The sequence below is a fragment of the Podarcis pityusensis genome (assembly GCF_964106645.2).
Source record: "Podarcis pityusensis genome assembly, chromosome: 5".
Lineage (NCBI taxonomy): Eukaryota > Metazoa > Chordata > Lepidosauria > Squamata > Lacertidae > Podarcis > Podarcis pityusensis.
The window spans coordinates 40,778,116-40,790,992 of record NC_138032.1 but is presented as its reverse complement, the minus strand read 5'-3'; positions in this window follow the sequence as shown (position 1 = coordinate 40,790,992).

The window sequence follows — 12,877 nt, the reverse complement described above, 5'->3', positions numbered from 1 at the left end:
GTATATTCCTGCAGGAGTGAGTGAGGAAGTTAAAATACCACCGTTCCGAACCTGGAAACGGGCTGCCAGTAAAACCGACGTGCCTTGGAAGGTTCATTGACAGCGAATAGAACGTTCGGTGACAGCTAGCATAAGAGAGATACATTGTTTCCATTGTCTTCGTCTGCACTTAAAAAGGAGTAAAGTAACGGAAAACTGAAACAATCTTACTGAACTTTATTAAAAAAGGAGGAAAGTAACTGAAAATTGAAACAATCTTACTGAACTTTATTAAAAAAGGAGGAAAGTAACTGAAAATTGAAACTAATTTTGGATTATTGAAACTGTGTTTAAAAGAGGACATACTGACCGATACGAATACAACTCGCTTTCCCCTAGTGGAAGTTTTTGAAATTTACTTGATAGGAGCTGGGCTAGGGGATTTTCCAGCTGCAAGATAAGAAAGTGTGAGACTTTGGAATTGACCTTGAATCTTTTAAGTGTAATGGCAAACGGAAAGGAAAAAACAGACGGGATGTTGACAGAGGAGGCCTTAGTGGCTGCATTATTGAAAATAAACGATTCGCTGGAGCAACTCCACAAGAAAATAGATGCGAGAAATGTGAAATTGGATGTTGCAAATATTGAAATTGATTCAACTGTAGAAAGCTTAAACAACTTGGGACAAAAGGTAAATACTAATTCAGAAACCACTCAGAAACTGACACAGGAATCTACTTTGATATGGCAAACTGCAGATGAAGTCAGGGGAAAAACCCTTGCTGCTAAATCTAAAACAATACAACTGGAGAGGAGAGTCCCATCCATACAAAGACAACCTGACGAACCTAAATTGACATTCATTATGATTGAATTTAAAGAAGAACGGATGAATTTGAGGACCAGAGCCCTATCTGAATTGGAAAAGGAAAGCTTGACAGAGTTTCAGGAGGCGATACTAACATTGGTTGAGAAAGAGAGGCATTTGGGCGTTGATATGACTGCCAAAAATGTGAATCTGCTTAAGGATAACTGTGAAGGAAGTTGGATTGAAGAGAAGGGGGATTTGGAAATATGGACAAATCAGAAGTTGTCACTGTTGGGCCGAGTTATTGTGGTGGGGATGAGGGCTGCTGTGTTGTTGAGGAAGTTGCTTTTGTTTCAAACACTGCAAGCTTTGGATGGGATGGAGGGTTTTAGGAGGTGGCAGAGGGATGCTCCTAGAGTTGTTTGGCAGGGCAGGAAGCCTCGAGTAAAACTTAAGATATTGATGGATGCCAAAGAAGGAGGAGGACCTGCCCTGCTAGACCTTTAAATTTTGCTGTGAACCACCTGCTTTTTGCTGGTTGAGAGAATGGTTGCTTTTTGAAAACATTGAAGTGTTGGACAATGGCAGATGAAATTGATGGACTATATGGAATTGGCGGAAATGACTGGCAAGATCCGAGACCAGGGTGAAGAGTCGGTGGAAGAAGATTGGAAAAAGTTTAAAGACCATTTATAGAGATATTGTAAAATTAAGGAATGTTAGAAAAATGTTGGAATGAAATTATATGGCTTTAGCAGAAATGTCATAAGGAATCAGGTATAAATAGATTAATAGAAAATTAAAGGAAAAGTATGGCAAGAATGTGTTAAGATAATTATAGAACAGAAAACAGAGTAAGATGGAAAGGAATTGCTGAAACAAATAATAGAAGTGGAATACAAAAAGGGAGGTGGGAGGAGGTCGCTGGAAATAAGTGAATGAAATATAAGATATTGAAAATGTTTGAGGTGATTTTAAACTGTTTTTGCTTGTTTTTATTTGTTTTTTTTAGTTCATGTAGCGTTCTTGTATTGTATTTGCATTGTTTTTTTGTTTGTTTTTTTTTTTGTTTGTGTTGGAAATGTTAAAAAAGTAATAAATATCATTAAAAAAAAACAAAACAGAAAAGCTAAAGCACAGAATGAACTCAGGCTTGCTAGAGAGGTTAAAAGCAACAAAAAAGGCTTTTATGGGTATGTTCGTAGCAAAAGGAAGAACAAAGAAACAGTGGGGTCACTCAGAGGAGAAGATGGTGAAATGCAAACAGGGGACACAGAAAGGGCTGAACTCCTCAATGCCTTCTTTGCCTCAGTCTTCTCCGATAAAGAAAACAATGCCCGACCTGAAGAATTTGGAGCAAATGATTCAGCAGAGGAAACACAGCCCAGAATAACTAAGGAGATAGTACAAGAATACTTGGCTAGTTTAGATGTATTCAAGTCTCCAGGGCCAGATGAACTGCATCCAAGAGTATTAAAAGAACTGGCAGATGTGACCTCAGAACCACTGGCAGTCATCTTTGAGAATTCCTGGAGAACAGGCAAAGTCCCGGCAGACTGGAGGAGGGCAAATGTTGTCCCTATTTTCAAAAAGGGGAAAAGAGAGGACCCAAATAATTACCGCCCAGTCAGTCTGACATCAATACCAGGGAAGATTCTGGAGCAGATCATTAAGCAAACAGTCTGTGAGCACCTAGAAAGGAAAGCTGTGATCACCAATAGTCAGCATGGATTTCTGAAAAATAAGTCATGTCAGACTAACCTGATCTCGTTTTTTGACAGAATTACAAGCCTGATAGATGAAGGGAACGCAGTGGATGTAGCCTACCTTGATTTCAGCAAGGCATTTGACAAGGTGCCCCATGATATTCTTGTAAAGAAGCTGGTAAAATGCGGTCTTGACTATGCTACCACTCAGTGGATTTGTAACTGGCTGACTGACCGAACCCAGAGGGTGCTCATCAATGGTTCCTCTTCATCCTGGAGAAGAGTGACTAGTGGGGTGCCACAGGGTTCTGTCTTGGGCCCGGTCTTATTCAACATCTTTATCAACGACTTGGATGATGGACTCAAGGGCATCCTGATCAAATTTGCAGATGACACCAAACTGGGAGGGGTGGCTAACACCCCAGAGGACAGGATCACACTTCAAAACGACCTTGACAGATTAGAGAACTGGGCCAAAACAAACAAGATGAATTTTAACAGGGAGAAATGTAAAGTATTGCACTTGGGCAAAAAAAAATGAGAGGCACAAATACAAGATGGGTGACACCTGGCTTGAGAGCAGTACATGTGAAAAGGATCTAGGAGTCTTGGTTGACCACAAACTTGACATGAGCCAACAGTGTGACGTGGCAGCTAAAAAAGCCAATGCAATTCTGGGCCTCATCAATAGGAGTATAGCATCTAGTAATGGTGCCACTGTATTCTGCTCTGGTCAGACTTCACCTGGAGTACTGTGTCCAGTTCTGGGCACCACAGTTCAAGAAGGACACTGATAAACTGGAACGTGTCCAGAGGAGGGCAACCAAAATGGCCAAAGGCCTGGAAACGATGCCTTATGAGGAACGGCTAAGGGAGCTGGGCATGTTTAGCCTGGAGAAGAGGAGGTTAAGGGGTGATATGATAGCCATGTTCAAATCTATAAAAGGATGTCACATAGAGGAGGGAGAAAGGTTGTTTTCTGCTGCTCCAGAGAAGCGGACACGGAGCAATGGATCCAAACTACAAGAAAGAAGATGCCACCTAAACATTAGGAAGAACTTCCTGACAGTAAGAGCTGTTCGACAGTGGAATTTGCTGCCAAGGAGTGTGGTGGAGTCTCCTTCTTTGGAGGTCTTTAAGCAGAGGCTTGACAACCATATGTCAGGAGTGCTCTGATGGTGTTTCCTGCTTGGCAGGGGGTTGGACTCGATGGCCCTTGTGGTCTCTTCCAACTCTATGATTCTATGATTCTAAAGGGTGGCTGTGTTTCAGCTTGTATACTGATTGAGAACTGCACATTAGTTTGTCTTAAAATGCAAACCAATTCTAATTCCCCTGCCCCCAGCCCAGTGGTGAACTCATATCCCTTCCTCATCCATGTAAACACACATCTCCAAACACTGGGCAAATGTGTGCCAGGCAGACAAGGGACATTGCAGCTCCCTGGCGTATCTCCCAGAGGGACTCTTAAGTTCACTTTGTAGTGAATCAGTACAGTAATTGTGGCATCACATCCTGAGCTTATAGCTCAAGGCAAATTTCCTCCAGCCTGCCACCTCCAACCTGCCAATGTATAATAATTAAAACAAAACAGAGCAGAGACATGGGCTTTCCTCTCACAGGCGCTGTGATTCATACAAGCAGATCCTTGTCTGCAGTGGTGACACATGAGGAAGGACAGAGGCAGTGGCATTCTCCCCCAGACAGCAGTGCTGGGCTCCTTGAGATGGGAATTGGGTAAGGTGGCAGCAAGCAAGGTCAGGGAGCTCTGGGTTGGTTGCAGAGCTTTGCAGGTACAGTGGTACCTCGGGTTAAGAACTTAATTCATTCTGGAGCGCCGTTCTTAACCTGAAACTGTTCATAACCTGAAGCACCACTTTAGCTAATGGGGCCTCCTGCTGCTGCTGTGCTGGCGCTGCACAATTTCTGTTCTCATCCTGAAGCAAAGTTCTTAACCCGAGGTACTATTTCTGGGTTAGCGGAGTCTGTAACCTGAAGCGTATGTAACCTGAAGCGTATGTAACCCGAGGTACCACTGTATATGCATACCTGCAGGATTGCCAGCACTCTACAGCTCCCCTGACTTTGTCATCACCACTCCATCCCAACAAGTGTGGGGCCACAACAGGACGATGTCACGATATCCCAATCCACTGCTGCTCATATGTTTACCAAGATTGTACTCCCTCCCTCTTCTGTTGGCACATGGGCACTTACTACATCTATTTGGTATGAAGAATGAAAGGTCTATATACGCTTTCCGTTTCTCAGCCCAGCCTTCCTCCTGCTTCATCAAGTGGCATGAGCTCTGAGCTTATGTTGGTCTATGTGCAACCTGGGTCCCAGGCACACGGTACAGTTAAAATACTGTTGTGCTACTTTAACAGCTATGGAGAATGTTGGGAGCTGCACTTTGACTGCCAAAAGTGGTACAATAGTGCTCTAAATATATAGCACGGGTATGACCCTGGAAAGGGATGCTGGAGAAAGATAGGTGAACTGGTGTTGTACAGAAGTGTGTTCACATGTTGCATTTGACAAGTGTGCAATCTGTGTACCCATGTTCACATAAAGCAGAGCTGTACATATCAACAAGTGTAACCCTTTCACACAGACACTTGTACATGTGTAGAGACAGCTTATATGTTATACTGAGAAATTTAATACTCTTTAAGAAAAATAATGTGCACAGCTGCCCTAATAATAATAATAATAATAATAATAATAATTCACACCACCAGTACATTCTTATTTTTAAAGTCTAACTCTATGGAAACTCTGGATTTGCAAAGGGTAATTTTCAGACATAACAGAAGATAAGTAAACACTGCAATATTTGCAGATATTTGGAAAGTATTAAGGAACCTTTCCCTAGATTATTCCTTAGGCACAACTGCCTCCTGCTGCTGAATTTGGATGATTCTCAATTGCTACAGTTTGCTACCCAAGCTGTGAGTAAACAGGCTGGCTCTGCTATTTCCTGGCAGCCTCACTAAAGCAACTTTGCTTCTAAATGCTGGCGAAGGGGATGTGTCCTGAGTTTTGAGTGATTCGGCTAGAAGACGTAGTAGCTTCAGCGGACCATCCTGAGTTTTCCTTGCACTGTTTTTGAATAATCATGAAGCATACATCAAATATTAAATAGTACAGCAGCTAATCAGGCATTACTGTCGCTCAGATGCCAGGCAATTCATGTTTGTTTCATAAGAAATCTATGTTTGTAATGTATGTATGGCTTTCTGCGGTATGTCTGCAACCAATATTTGCATAAAATATGGATGCGCTATAAAATATAGTTGTGCAGAAGAGGGGAGGGGGACACAAGCAACCTAAGGCATTTTCATATAAATGGTTGCAATTTAACTTTAAAACAAACTCTCCATTTTATTTGTCAACAGTCTGCGCACTTCAGAATGAAATTCATGCGTTTGATCTAGCCAGGCATCTAAAACAACAAGACAAAACTCAATCAGCTGCATCAATTATTAATCCGTGAAGATCCATCACGGATTAAATATGAATGGGGACGTGGCACAGAATGAGGTCAGCACATTTGCACTTTCTGCCATTCTAACAGCAGGCTTTTGCATGCAACGCTTCCTTGGATAGGTGTCCTGTCACATCACACCTTGGGTAACAGTCATAGAATCATAGAATCATAGTACAGTGGTACCTTGGGTTAAGTACTTAATTCGTTCCGCAGGTCCGTTCTTAACCTGAAACTGTTCTTAACCTGAAGCACCACTTTAGCTAATGGGGCCTCCTGCTGCTGCCGCGCCGCCAGAGCATGATTTCTGTTCTCATCCTGAAGCAAAGTTCTTAACCTAAGGCACTACTTCTGGGTTAGCGGAGTGTGTAACCTGAAGCGTATGTAACCCAAGGTACCACTGTATGTTCGAGTTGGAAGGGAACCCAAAGAATAATCTAGTCCAACCCCCTGCCGTGCAGGAATATGCAGCTTTCCCATCGGGGGAATCAGACCTGTGACCTTGGTGTTATCAGCACTACACTCTCACCAACTGAGCTATCAGAGGAAATGCACAAGAGCCTGCCAGTAACCTGGAAACCCTTGATCTCGCTCTCGGAGCCCATTTTGGAGTCTCAGTTAAGCGGCAAAAGGCTTTATCACCTTCTCCACATGTATACACACTGTTCACCATAATGGGGCTCCTGATACCATCACAGCTAAAGGGATATAACACATGTGCTGTCCAGAGGAATGCATCAGAGGCTATCAAATGTAAAATAGATCACCGGCAGCAGCCTGAATGCTGCCAGCACAGGTAGTTTGCAGGAAGCAAAGGCATTTCACCTTCAGAAATGCAGGTGGCTGAAAAGGGAAACTAATTTGGAATGTCTACTTGCTGGAAAATTCATTGAACGCAATTTAGGGGATAAAAATCAACTCTATAAAATGTACACTTCCAGACAGGATTCAGCAATAGTGGTGACATAAAAGTTTTACAGGCAGCTTTGGCCAGTGGACGAGTTCCTGTGTTATAAAATCAATGTTTATTAGGATTTCGGCAGGCAGAATAGCACCTCTTTTTATCTACATAGGGAAAGCTCTGTCAAATGTATTTTTCTCCCAACTGCCAACTCAGTTACCGTTTTCATTAGGAATTTAGTGTCCTCGTGCTGTAGAGAGAGGCATAACAGACTGAGTACACATATACATCATCTTGACAGCTCTTGAAAAGTGGGCCTACCTTAAAAGCTTGGATTCTGCTTTCTGTAGGCTGTCTGTTTGGAACATAGGCAGGGCTTTTGGTATCAGTGCAGTCAGTGTAGTTAGTCCTGAGCCTTGCTTTGCTTCACAAACATTCCCCAGCATTTTAGTATACATTTCTCCTAATATACACATTTTGTAAGCGATCTTGCCTAATACAATTCATTGTTAGATATTATTTTCACTAATATATGCACATCTATGCATACTTTACCCTGGCATACTCTAGTTTATTTTGGACCTAAATTTTGGAACTCCCTGTCTCTTGCTGTCAGACAGGTGCCTTCACTGTACTTTTTTTGGCACCTGCTGAAAACTTTTTTGTTTAGACAAGCCTACCCAAAGATGTGGGACGCGGGTGGCGTTTTAGGTTAAACCACAGAGCCTAGGACTTGCCAATCAGAATGTCGGCGGTTCAAATCCCAGCGGCGGGGGTGAGCTCCCGTTGTTTGGTCCCTGCTCCTGCCAACCTAGCAGTTCGAAAGCACGTCAAAGTGCAAGTAGATAAATAGGTAGCGCTCCGGCGGGAAGGTAAACGGCATTTCCGTGCGCTGCTCTGGTTCGCCAGAAGCGGCTTAGTCATGCTGGCCACATGACCTGGAGGCTGTATGCCGGCTCCCTCGGCCAATAAAGCGAGATGAGCTCCGCAATCCCAGAGTCGGCTACGACTGGACCTAATGGTCCGGGGTCCCTTTTACCTTACCCAAAGATGTAGAGTGCTGATGCACATTTTGATAGGTTTTTAGATTATTGTTGATTTTAACATTGCTGAACTTTTTTTTTTTACAATCAAACAGTGTGTAAATTTTATTTTAAAAAAATAAAATAAAAATAACACGTTAGCTGGAACACAGCTAACCCTTGAAATCCGCACTTCTCTGAATTTTGCAATGCAGTTCTCCAGCAAATAAAGTGTAAAAAAAAATGCATACAGTAGTTTAGAAATGCATATTTGAGAGGAAATATCTCATTAAATGCAAGTTTTCATGTGGGTTTTAAAAAGACTTTTCAGATTAATGGCAGCAGAACAGATTTATGGTTGAACACGTACAAATGTGATGTGGACTGAGTGATCAACCAACCCTTCCTCAACCTTTCCCCTGCTTGTTCCTTTTCTCCCCAACCCACTTTCACAAAGTCCCCTTTCCTCTGACTTGGTTCCAGGTTTTCTGTATCTCTAATTTCTGCGGAAAGTGGCTCAGGGAAGTGGGTTGTAATTCAACCTTTTGAGTCATTGTAAACCAAAGTCACCTCCAAACGGCCAGTAGAGAGGGATTCAAACACATGTGGGGAATTTGGGTTCGTGCAATTAAAGCAAATTGAAGCACTCTGTCGCTCTAGCGCAACAAAGCTGCTTTGCAGTTAGGGAAGTGACAGGGAAGTGCATAGAAGTGTGTGGGTTGAATGAATGATGAACAGGAAGACATCTAAACACCCACAAGCAAATCAGGATGAATGCTCATTGGCATATAACCTCTCTGTGAACAAATCAGCATTAGTGCCCATTAAGATCCAACATAATCAAACCTCCAGGTGAGCTTTGTGAAACCAGGCCTTGTGAGGAGCAGTTGAAGGATCTGGGTATGTTGGAAAAGAGGAAACTGAGAGATAATATGGTAGCTATTTTTAAATACCTCACATGGAAGAGGGAACAAGCTTGTTTTCTCCTGCTCTGGAGGGTAGGACTCGAACCAATGGTTTCAAGTTACAAGGAGTTACAAGAAAGAACTTTCTGACAGTAAGAGCTGTTTGACAGTGGAACAGTCTCCCTCAGGAGGTGGTGGACTCTCCTTCCTTGGAGGTTTTTAAGCTGCGGTTGGATGGTCATCTGTCATGGATGCTTTAGTTAAGATTCCTGCATTGCTAGATGACCCTTGGGGTCTCTTCCAACTCTGTAATTCTATGGTTTAACAATTAATCCCTCTTCTCAGGGAACTCTAAGAATTGTAGATCTATGAGGAGAAATAGAGATCTGCTAACAGCTCTTAACCTCCTTTAACAAACTACAGCTCCCAGAATCCTTTGGGGGGGAGCCATGATTGTTTAAAGTGGTATCATAGTGCTTTAAATGCACAGTGTGAATGGGCCAGAGTCTGATTCATCTACATCTCTGGATAAAACTGAGTGGGTGGATGGGGAGAGAGACAAACAATAATAATTGTGATTGCTGCTCATTGTACTAATAATAACAGAAAAGCTGAGATGTCCTGTATTTCACAGATAAACCCAAAACATCTATAAGGCTATTGGATCTGAAAACTAAGGAACACATAAAACATTCTAGTGAGAGAGAGGGGGGTGGACGGGATGAGAGAAAAGAGAGATTGAGAAAGAGAGGGAGACGGAGTCAGTCTGCCGAAGGCAAATGGAGCTATGAGAGCATAAAGGACCTCAAAGTTCCTTTACTCCTCCTTTTGTGTTATGGTCCCTTTTAAAACAACGTACCCTTTTAAAGTCAGCTTTTTAAAATCACCAGAACCACTTCTTTCATTCTTCAGATGCCAATTTTTTTTTTCAAGGGCTCTCACAATTTTGCCTGAAAAGCTCCTCTTCACTAGTGCTAAGATGCTGTACTTAATGAATGGCATTTCCCTTATAGCGAAACATGAATGAGATACATGTCCAACCGGCCTAGAGATTTAAGAGCTTAGATTTCACTCTCCCCCCCACCCAACCTGAGACACTCTGTTGAGGTTGAGGGTGAAGCACCACACGCAATTTAGGAACATTGAAGAGATGCAGCTGTTTTACACTGTGAAAAGCCAAGGCAATACATGCATAGCAGCAGTAAATCCCTGAACCCAGGCACCAGGAAGAAAAAAAGAGCAGTCAGCTGGATATTAGTGCTGCCATAAACATATTAAACTATTACTTTGGGTGGATGCTGCTATCTATATCAGCAACACCCTTGCACTCACCCTCGGCAATTTTGCCGTATTAAAAATTCAGACCTTCTTTCCTCTTATTATTTGAGTTGATTGAAAGTGCTTGTGATCAATAAGGGGAGGTTTTATCTTAACCGCAGATTGCTAGTAAAGACGCAGCTTTGTGCAGTCCCGCTGGTGCCGATTACTTTGGGATGGGTGACCCAGTGGAAAGAGAAGGCACCTTTTCACATCCTTTTGAAAATCTATATAAAGAAATTAGGCGTGTTCAATTCACCACTGCCGCTAAAAATTTAGTGGTAGTGGTACCCGTCGCTATTGCTACAATGCATGAAAATGTCTATTAAAATGCCGTGGAATTATTCATCTCTAGATAGTAGACATGTTCCTGCATGTTTATAGGAGGCTGCAGAAAACACACAAAGCAAGTTATCGATGTTTTGATTAAAATTGCTTTTCAGCAGCTCTGCTGCACTTAAAGGTGGGCACATATGAATCTGACTCATATGGACTCAGGCCAATGGCTCTTGTAATCCACTATTGTCAAAAAATGCAGAATGCTGCAGCCTGACTTTTGGTCAGAACAGCTCCGCATCAGCATATTATGATGGTGATGAAAGCTCTGCACTGGCAGTACCGTGCCAAGCTAAATTCAAGGTATTACTGTTAAGGCATAAAGTCCCAAACCATCTAAGACCAGGTTACCTGAAGGGACCAACCTGTCCTTCACACACACACATCACAGATCACTGTGATCATCCCAAGAAACCCTCCTAACTGTCCCATAATTATCTTATATTCATTTAGTTTCTATGTGAAGCAAGGTTAGAGGCCCGGTATTTTGGACACCGTTCCTGTTGAAGTCATACAGGCAGCTGGTATTTTGTCACTTGCTGAAAACATATTTACATACCTTCCAACATTACTCTGATGAAAATCAGGATGTCGTGATCTCACGGGAGCCAGCTGACTCACATGAAAGTGCTGGCCACAAGCACTGGTTCATCTTCCTCCCTGAGCTCAGAAGTGGCACTGGAGGAGGAAAATGGGACATTTGAGGATCAAATCAGAAACTGGGGTGGCTTCTCTAATTCTGGTATGTCCTGGGAAAGTCAGTGTTACCTCACAGGTGAGAGCTGAGTGGAAGGTGGGGACACATGTTACCCCAAAAGCAGTGTTACCTCAGCTAGACAAGTAATATTCTGAAAATCCTGCTAAACTCCACTGCGCTTAAAAGGGTTCTGTTTGTGTAAGATAGAAATTTATAAAGAAAGATGTTGTAGAACTTGTGACAGGTGCATCTTGACGCTCCTCTCATCCACTGCTGATGGTCAAATGATGGCATGACGAACTTTTCAGATTTAAAAGACTCTGTTCTTCTGTCAGAGGAAGGGGCTTTTAAACTCCACAATTAACAACAGCAAGATAAGAAGTGCTAATGTTTTAAAACTGCAAACAAGATTTGGAAGACTGACAAGGGGGCATTGGCTTTTAAAATGGGCTGCCCGGCTACATGTTCTGGGCTCTATCATTAACCTCTCTGTCCATTTACAGGTTTTCAGACCATGTTTTCAGTCCACAATTTATTAAAGCAATAAAGGTGGCTCTTTAAATCATTTTAAACTAAAAAAATGAAAAAAATGAAATGGAAGGTTTTTCAACACTAACTAGTTCTTCTGAATCCCCATGCCTCAGTCAGAAATTCAAAATTCACATAATTTTGGATCAGTAGGTTTTGTTTTTTTAAAAGAACCTTACTGCCCTAGAAGGTATTAACTGTTGTTTGTGTCTGGAAGTCGTGGGGTAGATTTGCACATTCATTTCTTATATAGAGCATAGATATCCAAACTCAAATATCAGCTCCCAAGGTTAACAATCACTGTAATTCCTCCATAGTTAATGATTGTTGGGCCCCATGTGGTGAAAAAGAGGTAGAACAGCTGAAAATGTATCAGTTTGACTTTGTGTAAGGCAGTTCTGTCAAATCAAGAGATTCCAAGATGGAGCAGACATAAGTTTCTTTTCTAGAATCTGCTTAAATTTAAGCGTGAGGAGAAATAGACTTTGAAGAACAGAATGTGCAAAAAATCCAGTGATAACATCTTAGGGACTAGTTTTAAAGTCTTAAACCCTTTTAGTTTTTCAAATAAGTGTTGTGTGATTGTGTTTCCAGTTTTTAAAATATGCTTTAAAGCCATAATGTTTGCATGATGTGTGAATTCATTTTCCATTATGTCAGGGAACTGACATCGGAGCCAGAGGTGGAGGCGAGGCTCTCAAGCGATGCTGGAGAAGGGCCCAGCAGGGGGAGAGGCGGCTCACCAGCTGGGGAAGGAAATCAGCGTAACACCAGGGATAAAGGGGGGCAGATGGGGAATCGGCGAGGGGGCTCCAGGACTCCTCGCCGGAGATCAGCGAGGAGAGCACGGGTCCTCCGCTACCCACGCCCTCCCTGCGCAGAAGACTTCCGCGCAGGGAGAGTAGGAGGAGACTTGGAGTCAAACAACTTTTATGCTGGAAAAGGTTTAAGAAACGCCCACTGACGGATTCTGCTAGCGCCTGAACAGCCACGAAGTATAGGGCTGTCCAGACAGAAAAGGTTTAACAAGGCAAACTAGCCAGGAGTGGCACCAACTTGCGCACGAGTAACCCCTACATTTATTACACATTATAAGCTTTTTAAAAGAATCTCTCTCTCTCTCTTCTCTCTCCCCTTCTCTCTCTCTCTCTCTCTCTCTCTCTGTGTGTGCGCGCACATGTGCTATTTATT